Source organism: Monodon monoceros, unplaced genomic scaffold, assembly GCF_005190385.1.
Source record: "Monodon monoceros isolate NGI ecotype Baffin Bay Population unplaced genomic scaffold, NGI_Narwhal_1 Super_Scaffold_3, whole genome shotgun sequence".
Taxonomy (NCBI): Eukaryota; Metazoa; Chordata; class Mammalia; order Artiodactyla; family Monodontidae; genus Monodon; species Monodon monoceros.
In genome coordinates this window covers 23,097,511-23,116,898 of record NW_021703780.1, presented here as the reverse complement: position 1 = coordinate 23,116,898, position 19,388 = coordinate 23,097,511, and the positions used below count along the sequence as shown (strand labels likewise).

At 42.1% G+C, this 19,388-nt stretch overlaps 4 non-coding genes and 1 pseudogene across 4 annotated transcripts; 3 read left to right on the top strand and 2 right to left on the bottom strand.

Moving 5' to 3' along the window:
* Positions 1-3,497: 3,497 nt before the first annotated feature.
* On the bottom strand, positions 3,498-3,570 carry TRNAM-CAU. Its single transcript has one exon. It is a non-coding gene; the product is annotated as a tRNA-Met (tRNA).
* Positions 3,571-4,417: 847 nt separating this feature from the next.
* Positions 4,418-4,499, top strand: TRNAL-AAG. Its single transcript has one exon. It is a non-coding gene; the product is annotated as a tRNA-Leu (tRNA).
* Positions 4,500-8,240: 3,741 nt separating this feature from the next.
* On the top strand, positions 8,241-8,312 carry TRNAQ-CUG. The gene has a single exon. It is a non-coding gene; the product is annotated as a tRNA-Gln (tRNA).
* Positions 8,313-8,753: 441 nt separating this feature from the next.
* Positions 8,754-8,868, bottom strand: TRNAL-CAA. The gene is made up of 2 exons: positions 8,831-8,868; positions 8,754-8,799 (listed from the first exon to the last, which is right to left on the bottom strand). It is a non-coding gene; the product is annotated as a tRNA-Leu (tRNA).
* A 682-nt stretch (positions 8,869-9,550) lies between these two features.
* On the top strand, positions 9,551-9,969 carry LOC114907524 (annotated as a pseudogene).
* The last annotated feature ends 9,419 nt before the right edge of the window (positions 9,970-19,388 follow it).

The window sequence follows — 19,388 nt, the reverse complement described above, 5'->3', positions numbered from 1 at the left end:
GAAAAGTCAAAAGCGACGCCCAAACAGGGGCTTGAACCCTAGACCCTTAGATTAAAGGTCTGATGCTCTGCCGAGTGAGCTACCTGGGCCTCTTTCATCACAGCATCTTTCCTGTACATCCTAATGTGAAGAAAAGTACATGAACAAAGTTCCAATTCTGTTCATGTTCCTTTTCTTTATTCCTAATTCCATTCCTGCCTCTTTGAATATGGCTCACAACTACTTCTGCCCCAGGTCATAAGAAAAAGATAACGCTCATATTTGAGTAATATAAACAATTACTTCTAAAAGTTGTATGTTACTAGAGATGTAATCACCTGGACCGTCTTGTGCTTCATCTTCACAATTTGTGTTCCAGTCTCCCCCCAGACCTTAAGAATGCCTAGCAGAAAAAGCTCTTAACAACTAGGTTTTGAGAACTTATTCTGAGCAAGGAGCTCTGCTTTGCCCCTGGTTTACAGCAGTGGAAAGCCACCACCTCAGCCTTCATGGAGTTTACCCTTTAGAAGGGAGAGTCAGCCTTTTAAACAATGAATTACACCATAAATGTTTAAACAGCCATTGTGATAAATGTTCTTAGGAAAAAGTACATGTTACTGAGGTTTGTAGAGAAACAAACAACTATAATCTCATGACCAGAGTTTCCAAGTTAAATGAGATAGTACACGTAAACTTTTGGAATAGTGTCTGGGTCATGCTAACAGTTCAATGAAAGTTAGGTGTTATCATCATTATTATTTTTATTATAAAATAGATGAATTAGAAAATCATATTTAATTGGTTGGTTGTGCCACCTTAGACAAGTTACTTAATCTCTCATCCACTTTCCTCCCTTAAATCCTGCAACAGAAATTTCTTCCTCAAAGGTTGGGTTTACCACAATGGTACATAGTGCATTCTAACTTATGTATTTATTCATGCCACTATTCAAAATAGATTTGAGGTGGTCTACACAACTTCACTGTAATAAGATAAAATGGAAAATGTTAATAGACTTAAGTAGGGATAAAGGGAGCATACAGGTAGAAAATTAAGATAAACGTATGCAAGCTATAGGTGTTCCCCACCCCATATCTCCAAGACAGTGGATTATAGAGGGAGGTGACCTCTTCCAGGGGGTAAGAGAAGACTTTTCCCAGGACATGATGTTTAAACTGAGAACCAACAGTTTAATAGTAATAGATTAGACAAAAACATGGCTCCAGCATTTTAGGAAGAGCAAAAAAGCAGAATACTTTCAGAGAACTTAAAGAAGGCCTGAGGTGCTTGAGTGCAGATATCTTGGGACAATACTGATGGAGGTGGGGGGCAAGGTAAACAGAAAGGCAGGGACAGATGAGAGACAGACAGGCTCAGAGGTTATGGCTAGGAGTACAGAGTACAAACTTCATCCTTGCAGCAATATAAAGTCACTGGGGATTTTAAGCAGAGAGGAACAACATGGTCAGAGATGATTTCAAAAAGATTATGTTGGTTTCATGTAAAGAATGTGTCAGCGTGAGGCAAGAGATGATAGGAAAACACAAATTAGGTTACTGTGTAGCCATGTAGACTTGACCTACGGACTATGTGGCAGTGTTGGGGAATGGTGCAGAGACTGGGAACATTTGGAAAGAAGCAGAAGACTTGGGCCCAGACTCTTCCAGGGCACCTAGAGAGGAAGAGGTGTCAAACTAATTCATTTCTCTCAGTAGGGCATTGCCTTAATAAACCCTTTACTTGGAAAGGCAGCAATAAAGCAGAATAAGAAAGGGCACTTTGGATCTTTTGAGAATTCTTTGGAAAGCATGGAGTGTTTGCTCTGTTCTTGATCTGACTTGTGGATACCTGAGGGTACTGCCACCAGTTCTGATCAGCAGGCAAGCCGTGAGTGATCAGACAAAAAAAGGAGAATCTTGGGAGGAAGTGACTTTCCCCACAATAGTCAATATGAGATAACTGGATATGTGCAGAGGGATTCCAAAAACTTGTTCAGCTGATTGCATTCAGATGTGATCTCCTGAGGTTGCTGTTAAAAATTCAGATTTGCAGTCTACCATGTCCCACTCAAACATAGTAAAGTCCATGAGATCAGGAGCAATTTCTGTTGTGTACAGTGTGGTATCCCTAGCCCCTATGTATCAGTCAAGGTCTAGTTCAGAAACAACACCAGGTATTTCAACTGAGAACACTGTGGTAACCCAGAGATAATAACTATGGAAAGTAGTTACCACCTTCTAGGGTGGAGGGGAAAAACGGGTAGGGGTTGGGCCTCTGAGGAAGAGCACAAAGAGAATGGTGGTTGGAATCAACTACCATTGTTGGAGCAACCCTGACTGGAATAGCAAAATTCAGAAAACAGTTCCTCTTCTCTTCTCCTGCCTCCCCGGCTCCTTCTAGTTCCTCTTATTGACAGAACCTAAGAGAAAGCCAATTGACAATGTTTTAGATATGTAATTTGCAGATGGCCAGAGCCAACATCACAGAAGAGGGTGAATTTGAAGCTGAGCGGGAATGGATTAATAGTAAGGGACACAGCTTTGAACAGTGCTTGGCACATAGTAGGTGCTCAATAAATATCTGTTCAATACCTCCCACTCAACAAGCTGAGATGTTAAGAGCTGGATATTAAATATCAATCTTGCTTTTTTTAAAATTAATTTTTATTGGAGTATAGTTGCTTTAAAACGTTATGTTAGTTTCTGCTGTACAGCAAGGTGAATCAGCTATACATATACATATATTCTCTCTTTTTTGGATTTCCTTCCCGTTTAGGTCACCACAGAGCACTGAGTCCCTGTGCTATACAGTAGGTTCTCATTAGTTACCTATTTTATACATAGTAGTGTATGTATATCAATCCCAAGCTCCCAGTTCATCCCACCCTCCCTTCCCCCCTTGGTATCTATATGTTTGTTCTCTGTGTTCTTATTTCTGCTTTGATTCTTGCTTGTTTTTATTTGAGCCAGGTGCTTATCCTGTCTCTCTAAATATCACTTCTTCTTTCTTCGTTTCCTGTTTCTCTTGTTACTCTTTCCTGTATTTTGCAGTTTGGATGACCTAGAGACCCAGTCAAGAACACTGGAAGCAGGAAAAGAAGTCCAATGCAAAGAGACTGAGCGGGGGGAAATGTTTTCTTTTTCATGTAGGATGGCGTTTGTGATCTGGTGGTAATTCCAGAAGAATGGCAAAAGATAATCAATAATTAATAGAAATGTTTTGCACATCATACTGCATCTTCCACATCCCCAGTGTAACCCTCCATCCCCTTCTCCCTCTCAACCAGTAAGTTTCTTGACCTTAATGTTTTTGTAACAAGTCAGTCTGAAAGCCTCCTAGCTCTATCTACAATTGGTATAAAAAGACTTTTGGAGTATTTAATCTTACTGAAAATTACTATTTTGTATCTGAACAGTACATGGTTCTGTTAAAAAAAAAAAATTCCCGTTTAGTTTCATCAAAGCAATTTCCTCCGAATTTTCCTTTTTTTATACGCAAACGGAAGAAAAGGTTGACGTTGCCCCCTCTGAGGTTCGAACTCAGGACCTTCAGATTATGAGACTGACGCGCTGCCTACTGCGCTAAGGAGGCAACTACGACTACCGCTTATGCAACACATCTACCAACTGTATTAAAGGAATCATTTTAGAATTCTCTGAATCACAGTGTTTCAAAGGAAGGCGGAACCATGGTTTAATTCGCCTCTAAAATATTCGAAGTTTGGATGGCAAAGCCACACAGAACAAGGTAAGGGCCCGACTACCGGCCCAGCCCCGTTTCCCCTGCAAACTTTCCTGCGAAGACTTTAGGGGCGGTGAGGGCAACTGAGTGCGGACTTTGCAGAAGTTCTGCTCGGTATGACCGGGGCCTGTGGAGATGGGCTACCTTCTGAAAGGCAAACAAGACTTAAATAACAAGGACCGTACTCTTTGCCTCCCTCGTGAGGTTCCAAGGAGGAGCTTGGTCTCCTGAGATAGATGAAGGAGGGCGAGGAAGGGAGGGGGCCTCAAGATTCTTTCCTCATTTCTCCTTGGCAGCTCCCGGGCTCAAGCCAAACGCCCAGACTTGCTCACTCCTGAAGTCCGGGGGCTTACTCCCTGAAGTCCAAGTGGATCTGGAACCCACAGCATCCACTGGAACTGTCAGTCTGCGTGACTCCTTTTTCCTATGCTGATGACAGACGGGGCAGGAGCCTCCTCCCGCGCCACCTGCGCCGTCGCCGTTCACGGTGAACCTGGGAGCCATGAGGAAGCAAAGTGTCAGGCGTCAGGGGGTTCTCGGGTTGTGCTGGGAGTGGAGCGGGGAACGCTGGAGGAAGGGCCCGCGGAGACAGCTCAGAGTGGCGGGGGCACGGGTGGGGTGGGGGGGAGAGAAAAAGGACCTGAAACGGGCGCAGTTTGGGTCAGATGAGATGCATGTAAAAGCGTACATTGTACGGGGTAGCGTGGCCGAGCGGTCTAAGGCGCTGGATTAAGGCTCCAGTCTCTTCGGGGGCGTGGGTTCGAATCCCACCGCTGCCAGTGACCTTTTGCCCTTCACCGTTGTCTGAGTAGGTACTCTTTCATGTCCAATATACACCGTTCTCACAGGCTCCAAGTTCAGGTAGGTCCCTCTCCTACCACTTCTGCTTTTCCCAGAGGCCAGAGATAACGCCCATATGCACTGTCCCCCAAAACAGTGTTCAACACATGACAGGCCTTCAACTGATTATTTCAATTAACAAAAAGTTAATGAGCATCTACTCTGCGTGGTACTTACTCCGTTATTGTAGTTTCATCACCCAATAGTTTCGAACGTATAACAGACCTTCATTTAATTCATTCGTTTATGTAAAAAAAAAGAAAAAAGAAAAGAAATCAGCTCCTACTATGTGTTACCTACTAGGTACTTAGGCCCCGTAGATACAGTTCTTACTTATTACCTTATTCAATAAATGGTGGAACAGTGAGTAGCTGTCAGCCTCCCTGAATCCACTTGCAACTGGAGACAGGTCCTGCCCGGCCGCGGTTCTCAGCATCCCCGAAGCCTTCTCATTTCACATTTTGAATCCTAATTATGCTGATCTGAGCTGTGGCGACTCTACGCAAGGTGCCTCGCCTTGCCACTCAACTGCCTCTCAGGTCACACGGTCTAGAGGCGCTTCCCCCCTCACTGCGCGCATCTCTGCGTCTTCCATTGGGCGCCCTCAGTCTCTGCTCCAAGCAATTCTCTCTGCCCTCAAAGCTTCTTATCCTCTACACCTCAGCAAGGTAGTTGCTCTCTCCTGGAAGCCTCCCTTGATCTCTCCCTCCAGAATTACAATTAGGCACTGAGGATCTGGAAGGAAACAAAGGAGAGGGTCCCTGCCCTGGTGCAGTGTAGAGAAGACAAGCATTAGACGCATAATGGCCCCAAGATGATACAATTTCTACGGTAAAGAATGCAACTGAGCTATGAATGACATTGTAGATATATAGTTACCAAAATAAAGGACAGTACAACAGTACAATGTATAGAAGAACACACTTCAACGTTTCCAGTGATAACAGTGTCAGAGGATAGGGAAGGGGGAGATTATAAATTCTACTTTAGGCACTTTTGTTTGAGTTGTTAGGATGAGTAGATATTTATTTCATAAGTCGAATAAGTGAATCCACGAGTCCACAAATGAATTGTTCAAAAAAATCCCAGTCTGATAAATACCGCGAAAGAGAAATGGAACGTGCTGGGGAGCCTGTAGCAGGCCTCAGCTTAGCCATCCCTTCTTTGGCAGGCTTTCCTCATTGCTACCTGCCCTTAATTGGGTATTCCTGTTGGTATGCTTTGGCCATGCTCTGTTGTCACTTGATCCATCACTTATTTTAGCATTTATCACAACTTTGGGAAATTTTTGTGTAGTCATCTTCTTTTCCCCATGTGTCATAAGCTTTGTCAGATACAGAACCATGTTTCTCTCACTTCCCCACATCATGAAAACTAAACAGATATTTGTAGTAAGTATCAGTGAATAAATATATAAATACATGAAAGAATATCTTTCTAATTGTGAAATGAGCAAGGTACACAGAGCTGAGGATCCCGGAAGACGTTGAGGTCTTCAGTTTGAGGTAGAGTCATGTGTTCTGAAGCCCCATTTCTACAGGACACTCCCGCTGAACTTGGTTCTTGACTCTGATTACGCCACACTGACTTGCTCTTTCTGGATTCAGCTCTGCTACCAGGTTACTGCAAATCATTCTTGCGCAGATTGCCAGGGATCACATTACTTCTGTATTGTGGGTCCCAGTCATCTCTTCCCCCAGTCATCCCCCTCAGCAGTCTTTGTTTGCATTCACCTTGCAATATTTATGAACCAACGATGAGCGATTCCAAGTGAAAAGTGTAGTCTTCTGAACTCCACACTCACAAATAAATAAAACAACCCACGGCCATCTGTACTATCTTCCAGCTCTATACTCCCTACCCTTTCCTGGGATATAAATGTGCTAAGATGAAAAACATTCATTTATACCCCTTCTGCCTTGCCTATCCTCAGAGAGCAGTTTAAAGCTTATAATTGAATAGTGGGCTTTTGAGGTTCTGGTGTAATTTTAAAACCAATGGACATTTTTCTTTAAGAAATAAGCCTGTGGCTCATGGAATAAAAAGTGTGCCACCTATACTGGGGAAGAAAGACTTGGTCCATTATTCAGCTGGATCTGAGATAACTTAGACCGTCTTTTAAGGCTAGGAGACTCAAGAAGATAGAACGGAGAGTTTATGTGCATGGAGGGAAGGAATAGACACTTAGGAGAACTCTATGGTGACCTGGCCAAAAGCCTTTGAATTTCACTGCTTCCCTCTCCACCTTCCAAAAGATATATGCCCTTCAACCCATATTTATTGAGTAGCTATTTCTTGACAGGCACCTTGCTTGGATGGAGTTACAACAAAAGGATGAAAGCCAGAAAATGATTCAGGGATTCCTAAGCAATTCAGCCTTGGGAGACTACCAGAGGCACATGAAGAATGACTGGCCAGTAATTAATATTTAGACTGACTAAAGTAGTAATTTATACCTGAGTGTTTCTTCCAGTGATGCTACATGTATGACCTCTTTATTATATGTTGTTCTTAACAGTTAAATAATCATGCTATGTTAATAAAGTTAAAGTTTAGAGAAATAAATGACTATACCCAGCACTATGACGTCCTCTCTTGGCCATCCACATTCGAGGACATATTTGTGTGGCCATATGAACACTGGAATGTCCACCTGGGAGCTAGGACCTGGAAAGGAGCCCCTCACCCCCAAAAAAGCAACAATCATGCCCTTTAGGCTTGTCAGATTTAGCCTATGGAGAGAAGGAAAAAGAAACATTCAAAAAAGTCCAGCGCTGGGCTACCTGATTATTTATTCACTCGTTCGTTCATTCATGCATGCATTCATTCATGCATGCATTCATTCATTCCATCTTTCATCTAGGCGTTCATACAACTAGCCATTGATTAAGCTTCTACTATGTACCAGACCTTAGGGTGTTAAAGAGGAATGAGAACCGGTCCTGCACTTAAGGCATCTCGGAGAGGGAGGACAGATTTTAAAATGGCAAGCCCATGATTACAGCTAAGCAGGAAGCACCAAGAAACTCCAAGTTGCTCTGGGGGCAAGTATCCTAGAATGAATAAGCGAAGCTGTAGAAAAAAGATGTTAATGTTTTTCTCCCTTTTGAACGACAAGATTAAAATCCAATTTGCCCTTGCGTGGGTCGGAAATGAAGGTAAAATCAAAACCTCCAGAGGTATCCATTTTCTTGGATCAGGATCCTGCCCTGACCCTGACATCAAGGGATGGAAATCTGGGAAGCAGGCTCAGTGGAAACAATCAGTGAAAGTCCCCTCCCACCCACCTCCCATCCTTGCTTTTGGCTTCTCCGTCGCCCTTCGGCTGAAAGAGCAGAGATTTTCCATCCCTCCAAAAAACGCCCCCGTAAATGAAAACAAACAAACAAATCAATTAGGAAGAAGAGGCAGAGCTTTCGGTTAAACTGGCACGTTTCGTTTTAAATTGTTTTCTATACATCTCTCTCATCAAAAAAAAATTTTTAATTAAACAGCACAAGGATAAAATAATTTTAAATGAAGTACAATCTATAACAATTTTGAATCACTATGTTGTATACCTGAAACGAATATAGTATTGTAAATCAACTATACCTCAATTGAAGGGAAAAAAAAAAAAAAAAAGAAAGCACAAGGAAAGAGATATCAGATGGACAGTGTAGAAACATCGATGCAACGGGGGTTCCATGGTGTAATGGTTAGCACTCTGGACTCTGAATCCAGCGATCCGAGTTCAAATCTCGGTGGAACCTTACCTTTTCTTTTCACATCCCAATCCTGTAACAGACTGAACCACGCTGCTTTCAATTTCCGCACTTCAATTTTTGATGGGTTCGGGCAGTGAGAAATGACGTGAGACTACGATGCTAGTGGCCCGTGAGCTCAGGAGCAGCCTATAATCACCGAGTCTGTGTACATGTCTTTCTGTTCCCACCAGACTCATTTTTCTCCCAGGACTCTCCAGGGTTAACGAGCGTTTAGTAAAAGCGCCTTTAGTGAACAAACCGGAGTGCAGAGCAAAACGTGATCCGTGATAAGTAGCAACCAAAACGGAAAAGAAAGAGTCTTTCTTTTCCTAATTGAGGGTCCGTCGTTAGGACTGTAAAAGGGAAAGTAGAGAGAAGAATGAATGGAAACAAAAAATGGCTGAGAAAGTGGTAGTGGTTGCTTTTAGAGCAAGAGGAAAAACAGTCTGTCAGAAGTGGGATTCGAACCCACGCCCCCATTCGGGGACCAGAATCCTCTCTGGAAGGAAGCTTGATGACTACAGCTTGAGTCTGGCGCCTTAGACCACTCGGCCATCCTGACAGCCCAGCGCTGCTCTCCCAAATGAGCAAAATCTGCGATTCTGCTGAACGTGCACTCACCATGGGCTGTTAAATTCTTTTGCAGTCTAGGGTTTATCCGAAAAAATGGGAATGTAAATCCTTAAAAATTAACTGAACCTTCTTTCTCAGTAGAGCCAGCAACTTTGACTGAACTCGCGAGGCTTTCCTCTCAGTCCAGGGTATAATTTGGCATTTCTCTCCTCTCCCTTCTTTCTGCCTTTCCCTGCAAGCCCCGGGGCACTGAGGCTCAGGGATCCTAACAACCCGGAACCGACCCCGGACTGGACAAGAGAGAACTCCCTTTATTCATTCCCAGAAAGGACACAGAGCACGGGCTCTGTTCCCGAGAAGATGCCTGGCAAACCAACCGAATTGGCGGGAGCTCAGCGGGGAAGAAGTGAGCGAGCCAGTGCAGACCTGGGGAGAAAACCGGCGAGTTAGTATAGACCAGAAAGGGGCATGGTGAGTGCGGTTTAGGGGCCTAGAGCATGAAGACTGGATGTGGATGTGAGTTGCAGAAAGTAGTAACCAATAAGAAAAAAAGATGAAGTGGAATTCATCAAAACTAAAAACTTCTGTTCATCAAAAACGCCATTAAAGCTCTTTCTTCACGACTCCATCTTCGCGGTAGCGGCAGTGGTGCCCACGGTTCAGTGGCCGACATGCAGTTCTGTGTCTTCGCCCGGGAGCTACACACTCTTGAGGTGACAGGCCAGGAGACAGTCGCCCAAATCAAGGCTCATGTAGCTTCCCTGGAGGGCATCCCTCACGTCGTGCTCCTGGCAGGAGCATCCTCATCCTAGAGGATGATGCTACCGTGGGTCAGTGTGGGGTGGAGGCTCTGAGCACTCTGGAAGTAACCAGGCACGTGCTTAGAGGTGAAGTCCATGGTTCCCTGGCCGGTGCTGGGAAAGTAAGAGGTCAGACTCCCAAGGTGGCCAAACAGGAGAAAAAGAAGATGGGCCGGGCCAAGAGGTGTATGCAGTACAACTAGGGCTTTGTAAACATTGTGCTCACCTTTGGCACGAAGAAGGGCCCCAATACCAACGCTCAAGTCCTTTGTAATCCTGGCTTTCTCTAGTAAAGTCACTTAGCCCAATCAAACAACTACAACAACAACAAACACCATTAAAAACGTGTACAGGAAAGACACAGAGACAAGGTGGCTGCCTGCACATCAAAGAGAGAGGCTTCAGGAGAAACCACCCCTGCTGACACCTTGACCTTGGACTTCCAGTCTCCAGAAAATATACCACACAGCCTCGTCTTTTGTTATGGCACACAGCCTCGTCTTTTGTTTGAGCCACACAGCCTCGTCTTTTGTTATGGCAGCCAGAGCAGACTAATACAAACGTCTTCCATGGTGGCTGAGGACTCTTAAGAGTCCAAGGCAGAAGATGTCAGTCCTCTCGTAGGCCAGGCCCAGCATCAGTGTAGAATCATTCTGCCATACTCTCTTGGTCAGAGCATTCTAGGCAAGTCCAGATTCAAGGCAAGAATAGGTTGTACCTCTCGATGATGCATGTCACATGCATATGGAGAGGAAGGAAACTGATGGTGACCATGCTGGAAGTAGCTACCATCCCTGCCCCCATCTAGCCCCAGTGGCCTGTAAACTTCATAAGGGCAGGAAGCAGAGGGTATTTACCAGGCACCCTCCGCTCATATCAAAGTGCTGGTATTCAACAAAATCCCCCAAACCCTTGTTGTTTGAAAGAATGGGTCAGATTAGCTTTTTCCCCCACTGTCTCCAAAGATTTTATCCTCAGGAAATGGAAGACAGTTAAATGTCAGTAAGCTAATTGCCAATTCAAAAAGAAATAATATTCAGGGAATTCCCTGGCAGTCCAGTGGTTAGGACTTGGTGCTTTCACTGCTGGGGCTCAGTTTGATCCCTGGGCTTGGAATTAAGATCCTGCAAGTCGCACGGTGCAGCCAAGAAAAAAAAATTTTAATGACTAAAGATAATCACATTTTTCAGTGACAGCATTACCTGAGTATGCCTTGAATTCTTCTATCCTGTATCATGTCTTAGATTGCTCTTTAATCTAGGACTCTTTACACTGGTCACTAAAGTAATAACCTACACCAGGGAATGTTGTTATGAGAATTAAACGAACTCAGCAATACTGGTATCTGATTAAAAAAAAAAAGTTGTCTAGCAGAGACCTGGGTCAGATAGAGAGGCCACTTACTGTAGTGGTTAGAGCTTAGACTCTGGAGCCAGTCTACCTGGATTCTAGTCTTGGCTCTGCCTTTCACTGACTCTGTGACCTTAGACAATTTAGTTAACAATTTCCCCAGCCATAAAATAGAGATCATGATACTAGCACTACCTTGTAGGATCTAGAAGGATTTTGTGCTTTAATGAACAGAGCCCAGTATATACTAGCTTCTAAATAGGTACTTACTAAATGAAACACCCATCTCTCCTTCTCCATCAACCTGAAGGAATAAGAGGAAGAATATGCAAATCAATTATTCTTAAAAGTTTCCTGATTTTTTCCCCCTCCTCTTTATTCTCAGTCCTCCTTTAGACCCATAGTAGTCCATCCTGAGAGTTTGCCCTATGGGTTCTCTTTCAGTGGGGTTGCTGGGAGCTGGTCAGAAAACTACAGAGCCACACCTGTTCAGAAGGAGATCTCTTCCCAAAGTGCAAGCAAATTCCTCTCCTTTATCAGACGTCTTACTCTCTCTCTCTCTGCTTCCTGCTCACTTCATGACTGCACACCTCTTAATTTCTCTGTTTTAAGATGACCCTCTCCTCCTTGCCTGTTTCAGCTTCATTCTCCATAGAAATAGCTGAGAATGGCACTGAGTATCCTGATTTTTTTCCTGCTTACCTGCCCTTCCTGTGTTTCTATTAGCTCTTACCCCACTAATGTCCTCTTGTGTCATTATTGCAATAGCCCCCAAATCGGTCCTCCTGGTTGGTATTGCCTTTACTATGGCTTGCACCATCAATACGTCACTCCTATGCTCACAAAGCTTCAATGGAACCTCCCTCCTATAAGGGTTGAGGACGCAGAGTCTGTCCTCCACAAGCAATTTTATCGTCATTGCTTTGTTTTCATGAATTTATCTAGCCAAATTTATCAGTACTGCCTGTCCAAATTTTCTTCCACGTAGTCACTCCTAAACTTATTCCAAAACAGATTCTCTCACAGCTTGTCAATATCCTCCCAATAGTTTACTTATTAATGTTCTTATAGGAGCCACAAACGATTTGAGGTAGTTGAAAAGAGTATTAACCATACAATAAAGTATTAGAGTTTTAAACTTTGAAAGGAAAAAAATGTCAGAGAGCATATGCCTTGAGTTCTTTGCTTGTAACCCTTTGTAGTCTCTTGCCTAGCTCTCTATAACTACCCCTCCTTTTCTGTAACTTTTAAATTATCTGTACTGTATTTTTGGCTAACAAAATAATATGTGCTTTTAGTAAAAATAAAATATGTATTGCAGAAATGTATAACCTAAAAAGTAGGGAATTCCCTGGTGGTCCATTGGTTAGGACTCCCTAAGATTCCACAAGCTGCATGGCGCAGCCAAAAAAAAAAACCTAGACAGTAAAAAAGTCACTCATAATCTATCCTCTCCTCCCAGTCTTTCCAGCACACCACACACTTATTAGTTTTGTTTATATTCCTCTGGTATTGTTTCAGTATTTACATTAGTATATTATTATTTTACAAAAAATTAATTTATTCTACATAGTGTACTGCAACTTGTTTTAACATGACAACATAAGTTGGATACCTTTTCACATCAGTATACACATTTGTTAAAATGACATATAATGACAATAACATTGTAGCATGTACCATACTTTTTAAATTAATTTTTTGGACAATTTTTTTCTTTGCTATTTTCTTTATAACAACTTTGCATCTCACTCCTTGTTTTTCTCACGTAGTCTCAACTAGACCAATACCTAGATTTGAATAGTAAATATATTTTAAAATAGCAAGATAAATGCTGTCTTAGAATGGAAAATTTCAGAGGATGTGGAATGAACAGACCACTATGTCAAAATGAGATACCTTATGCTTTTTTACTGTTAAAAGAAATTTCAGACCTTATTTATAAATGAGCCAATATTCCTCAAAATCAAAAAGTAAATTTCTGAAACAAAAGTCATTCTCTGATCAAGCAAAACCATTTTAAACGTTTAAAATTTAAAACAGAATATCCATTTCTCTGTGCAGAAAAAAGTAATTTAAATACTTGAGAATTCATTTGTGTCCTTATTTCTTAATTTAGTTTGTTTTGCATAATTAAGGCATGCACATGGTATAAACTTCAAAAGGTAGAAAAGATCCACCCACTTTTCACCCCAAAGCAGAAAGGCCTCCATATTACTGGGAGTCCTTTGATCACTTCTCTCCAGCATTCTTTAATTGTGGATACCCTCCATTTTGCTTTCTGCATCCCCCTCCCCAGCCATCCATCAACTCCAAGTCAATGAGAGAGCAAAAAACAGCAAGACGCTGAAAAGGAAGGGAATATGGTGTTTCCTACTTTGTCTCCTTTCACAAGCTACCCTGAAATGCTCTTCCAAGCTGGGATAAAATGAATGATGAACAGCAGGCTTTTACTTATACTAATGATGAAATAAAATTCATATTTTATGGCAAGACAAGAAAAATGTAAACATAAAACTTTTCTCTGCCTGTTTGGGCCTCCTCCCTCCCCTTTAGTGTATATAGTTCATCTGCATTAACCAGACCTCCTCAGGAGGTAACATTCCTTCTTAATCTTGTAAAGGCTCAAGATGACCCTCTACTCGCTTTGTACATGCAGATCTGGATTATGTAAACTGTCAGTATGTCATTTGATGTATAACTCTTTGTCTTAAAATTGTATATAACTGTACTTTGACCTCTAACCGGTGGTCCTCAGAGCTTTCTGAGAGACTCTGGGGTTATAATCTTCAGGTTGGCTCAAATAAAATTTTCTATTGCTTTCTTAGCTTGACTATTAACTTTTTGTCAATACTAAGTTTGAGACAGGTCTAATATTATTATTATTATTTTTTTTTTTTTTTGCGGTACGCGGGCCTCTCACTGTTGTGGCCTCTCCCATTGCGGAGCACAGGCTCCGGACGCAAAGGCTCAGCGGCCATGGCTCACGGGCCTAGCCACTCCGCGGCACGTGGGATCTTCCCAGACTGGGGCATGAAACCGTGTCTCCTGCATCAGCAGGCGGACTCTCAACCACTGCGCCGCCAGGGAAGCCCCAGCTCTCGTATTTTTATGAAGGTTTTATCATCCTGCGTTCTTGGTATTTGTGTAGTCAGGAATTTGGCCTCATCTAAAGAGACGTCTGGCCTTTGTCTTCTTCTGGGAGGTAACTTCTAAACACTAGGAATTTCCCTAGTGATAGGAGTATTATTCCTGGTGGTCCCCTCAGAACACAACTGAGAGTTTAGCTCATGAGATGACTCAGCATGGGGCATACACATACTTCTCAGGTCTGTTTCATAGGGACTTTTGGCTTTTGACTGAGGGAAGATGTTGGAAAATGAAGGAGAGAGGGAAAGGATGAGGGCCAAGGAGGGTTTGGCCCTGGCCATGTTTCACACGATGTCTAGGACAGCATCGTTCCCTCTCACTATATTTGAATCAAAGTGCTGGGCTAGGAGAAACATAGCCCTGACCAAGTGGGACTATTTTTAAGTTATGCTTGTAAATAAAAAGCTATTGTGGAGTAGAAGAACCTTCTGAATAGGACAGCCTTCAAAGACACAGTGATGATTTACCTTGATTTATCTGGGATACTTCCTATTTCCACCTGTTGTCTTTGTATAATTATTAAGAGCACCCACTGTCTCTCTCAAAGGTGTTCAAGTTTGGACAATGAATTAAATGGCCACCATTTTAAAAAAGAGGGTTCAGTTATTTGGGACAAGTGACATTTTGTCCTTTCTCCATCCTGTCTCGATTATGAAACTCCAGCAGCCATCTTGGACTATGACATGATCTTGAGGGTTAGGTACCATGCCCAAGAATGATGCAGCAGAAAAACAGAAAGTGACTAAACCACTAAGGATGATGAATCTGCCATACTAGCCCTAATTGCCTTCTTCTGGTCTTCTTTTACATGAGGGAGATAAAAACCCTTTTTTGGGCTTTCCTATCATATGCAGGAGAACCTAATTGTAAAGGATATAGGGCCCAAGTGACTAAACAGTCAGAATAGGGGAAGGTGATGTAGCAGATCTTGTGGATGTTTCACCAGCATCCAGTCTAGTCCACTGCATAGTACCCAGGAGGTCTGCAGAGTTTTGACTTCAAGGATGGGTCTCGGCTGGCATTGACCTGTGAGTATCATCTTAGCCCCCTTGCCACATTAACTGGTTCAGGGATGGGTAGTAAAAGCCAAATGTAAGCCAAGCAGCCCATAGTGTTCCTTTAAACACAGGGCTTTGTTTGACTGGAAAAAGACAAGACATGGAAGTTGTGATGTGCAGAAAATTTTTAAAACTTTTTATTCTGAGATTATTGTAGATTCACATATAGTTGTAAGAATAATAGAAACCCAGTATACTCTTCACCTAATCTCCTCCAGTGTTACTATCTTACATAAACATAGTACACTATCACAATCAGGAAATTGACATTGATATCATCCACCAACCTTATTCAGATTTCACTTGTTTTTATATGCACTTGTGTGTGTGTGTGTGTGTATTTAGTTCTATGAAGTTTCATCATGTGTAGATATCACATGTGATTAACACCACAGTTAAGATACAGAACTGTTCCATCACAAGGATCCCTTTTATAGTCACAGACACCTCCTTTCCCCCTTCTCAATAAACCATAAACCACTACTCTGTTCTCTATATCTATCATTTTGTCACTTCAAGAATGCTATACATGGAATCATACAGAATATAACATTTCGAGACTGACCTTCTTGACTCAGTATAATTCCCTTGAGATCCATCCAAGTTGTGTATTTCAATAGTTCATTCCTTTTCATTGCTGAAAAGTATTCCATGATATGGATGTGCCACAATTTGTTTAACCACTCATTATTGAAGAATGTTTCCAAGTTTGGCTATTATGAATAATGCTTTATGCAAACTTTTGGTGTGAATGTTAAGTTTTCATTTCTCTGGGTTAAATGTCCAATGACATATAGATTTGAGACTCAAAACCGCAGCAGCCATTTGGCTACCTCGTCAGAGAAACCTCCTCTGACCACCCAATATAAAATAATGCCCCAATCACTCTTCATCCTCCATATCCTGATTCATTTTTCTTCATGGATCTTTCATACTACGTATTTATTTCTTAGCTTGCCTATTATCCATATTTCTCCCTAGAAAGCAAATCCATGAGCCCAGGAACTTTGTTTTGTTCCCTGCTGTATCCTGGAGCCTAAAAGAGAGCCATGGTACACCCTCAACAAACACTTAAATGAATGAATGAATGGATGGATGAATGAATGAATGAATAAATCTCAGACATCTTTCCATATTAGTATATATAGATCTAACTCATTCTTTTTGGTCCCTGCATACTATTCCATTGTATGCCTGAATAGTATTTTCATTAACCTGTCCCCTATTGAAGCATATTTATATTGGTTCCAGCATTTTACAAATGCAAACAATGCTATAATGACAATCCTTATACAATCATCTTGTTTTTAAATAAATTTATTTATTTTTGGCTGCTTTGGGTCTTTATTGCTGCACACAGGCTTTCTCTAGTTGCAGTGAATGGGGGCTACTCTTCCTCGCGGTGCACAGGCTTCTCATTGCAGTGACTTCTCTTGTTATGGAGCATGGGCTCTAGGCACGCGGGCTTCAGTAGCTGTGGCATGCGGGCTCAGTAGTTGTGGCTCGCGGGCTCTAGAGCACAGGCTCAGTAGTTGTGGCGCACAGGCTTAGTTACTCCGTGGCATGTGGGATCTTCCCAGACCAGGGCTGGAACCCATGTCCCCTGCATTGGCAGGAGGATTCTTAACCACTGTGCCACCAGGGAAGTGCAATCAATCATCTTTGTACAGATGGGAGAGAAGAGGAGTAGATGGTTCAAAGAGTATGTGCATTAAAATTGTTTTTCTTAAGCTATTACTAAGTTGCTCTCAACAATGTTCTCCAAATTTACCCTCTCATGGTATACTGGAATGCCTGTTTCCTCATGTTCTCACCAATACTGAGTATTGTTGAGCTTTTTAGTCTTTATTCATTTCATAAATTAAAAGCAACATCACATTAATTTATTAATAGTGAGTTAAACTTCTTTCCACATGTTTATTAACTTGTTCTTTTCCCCTGTGAAACAAGGCAGGACCTGTGGGGCCCTCCCTGGTACAAACCCTTCCTGTGTCCATAGACTTTATTCAGCCTCCTTGAGCTTCCCTGAGTTCTAAAGAGCAGATTCAAACAGTTGCTAATCAGGGAAGGGAGGGAATGAAGAAGGAAAGGAAGAGCAGTCACGAAACAATAGTGCACCCTTGGGGCAGGGTCCTGGTTCCTCCTCAAGGAATATATATGACAACATATATATTGAGTTCTTCTGCCAGAACTAAGGTCCTCACCCAGGTAGAGGATGGTAACGTCAAGCTGAACACAAGATTTCTGGAGCACTGCCTGTCCTGTTACCTCACCACCAACCAATCAGAAGAAAGTCACACACCCTGCAGGCCTCACCCCAAATTTTGCCTATTAAAAACTTCTCCTCCAAAACCATTGGGGAGTTTAGGGGTTTTGAGCACGAGCCACCCTTTCTCCTTGCTTGGTCCTGCGATATAAACCTTTCCCTGCTCCAAACTCTGACATTTTGGTTTGTTTAGCCTCACTGTTCATCGGGCACAGGAACTTGGGTTTGAGAACAAGATTTGGGTTTATTTCTCAGTTCCCAGTCTATTCTATTGATCTATCAGCTTATTCTTACTTTAATTATTGTAGCCTTGTGTTTTTCCTATTTTTTATTTTTATATTTCCAGACTAACTTTAGCATCACTTGGTAAAGACAGAGAAAAGAGGAGAGAGTGGAAGCAGAAATATCTTAGGCCTTATCAGGTTCTACTCAGTTTGGTGCCTGGAAGAAGAATGGTCCAAGGAGAAAGGGGTCAACAGTGTCAAATGCCTCAGGAACATTAAGATAAAGGCTGAAGAGTATCCTCTGGATTTAGCCAATACTAACAGAAATTACTGGCACCCTGAGGGCAGATAGGTTGTGTTGATAGGGAATTTATTTTTAAATAGGTGGGAATTTATTTTAAAATAAAACACTTTATTAATAAAAATTGTATTTATTAGTTAGGCTTAGTTTCCATTGCATATGCAGACAATCCAAATAGGTGGCTTAAACAGGACAGCTGCTTTAGTCTCTCTTACATATATAATTAGATGCAGGCACTCTGCAGTGAATAAGGACCCAGGCTTCTTTACCTTTTACTATATCATCTTAGTGCAGGCTTCCATCAAGATTGTCTCATGGTCCAGGACAGCTGGTCAACCTCCTACCATCACGTGCACATTCCAGGCTGGAAGAATTAGGAAGGGGGAATGTTAAAAGGGTATGCTTTGCAGCTGAGTAGTCTTCCTTTAAGAAGCATTCTCAGAATGACCACCCAAAACCTTCCACATAGATATCACTAGCCACCTACAATCTCAGGGCCATGTTGAAGTGTGAAAGAAGCGCTAGGTGAGTTGGTGTTCCTGAGCACATCCATAACCAGCTGGACAAGATTTCATACAGCAGAGCTGCCTTCATGAATATACCATAGTATTGGCAGTAAAGGCACCTGGAAAGTATCTTTCAGCTGGGCATATTGCTACCTGGAATAAAACTTTAAGGAAGGAGTGGAGATTGGCTATAAAGTAGTCAATGACAGTCCCTTCCATATTGTGTTAAGGTTGAAAAGCACTTATTAAAATAAATAGCTGTACCAGAAGTCCCAAACTGGAGGTGAGGAGGTCAATTTCATCTTGCAGAGATGATTTTTACAATTTTTGGTTAGTTTCCAACACTTGAAAGTCAATCAATTTCACATAAATCTCTAGATTTCTGCCTTCTCTTGAAAATCAAAGATTTGGCAATATGCTGGGCTCACATTCTCAGTAAGAAGTAGCTGCCTCATCTGTCCTCCAGTTACTCGCTGTCCCCATCTTTCCCTGTTGCGACCCTGGACTGGCCTGCTCATTTAAATTACCGTCTTGTCTCCAGTAGCCATTTGTGTTTGCACCCTTTACAAATGAATAACTGTGATAAAGATAAGAAGTACGCATAAAATGTGACAGTAGAATCATTAAGTTAATTGATTATTAGTCTAATAATTCAACAAGTGTTGAAGTCCTTTCACGTGATTAAATCTATGTGCAAGGCATAATGGAGATCATAGAAGGTCTGGAGAGAAGTCTCTGTCCTCATGGAGTTACTAAAGTATCTGACCTCAGTTTATTTATGTATACTTTATACTTGACATATAAAGTATGCTGGACTATGTGAGAGCACACAACACTTCCTATTCTAAAAGTGT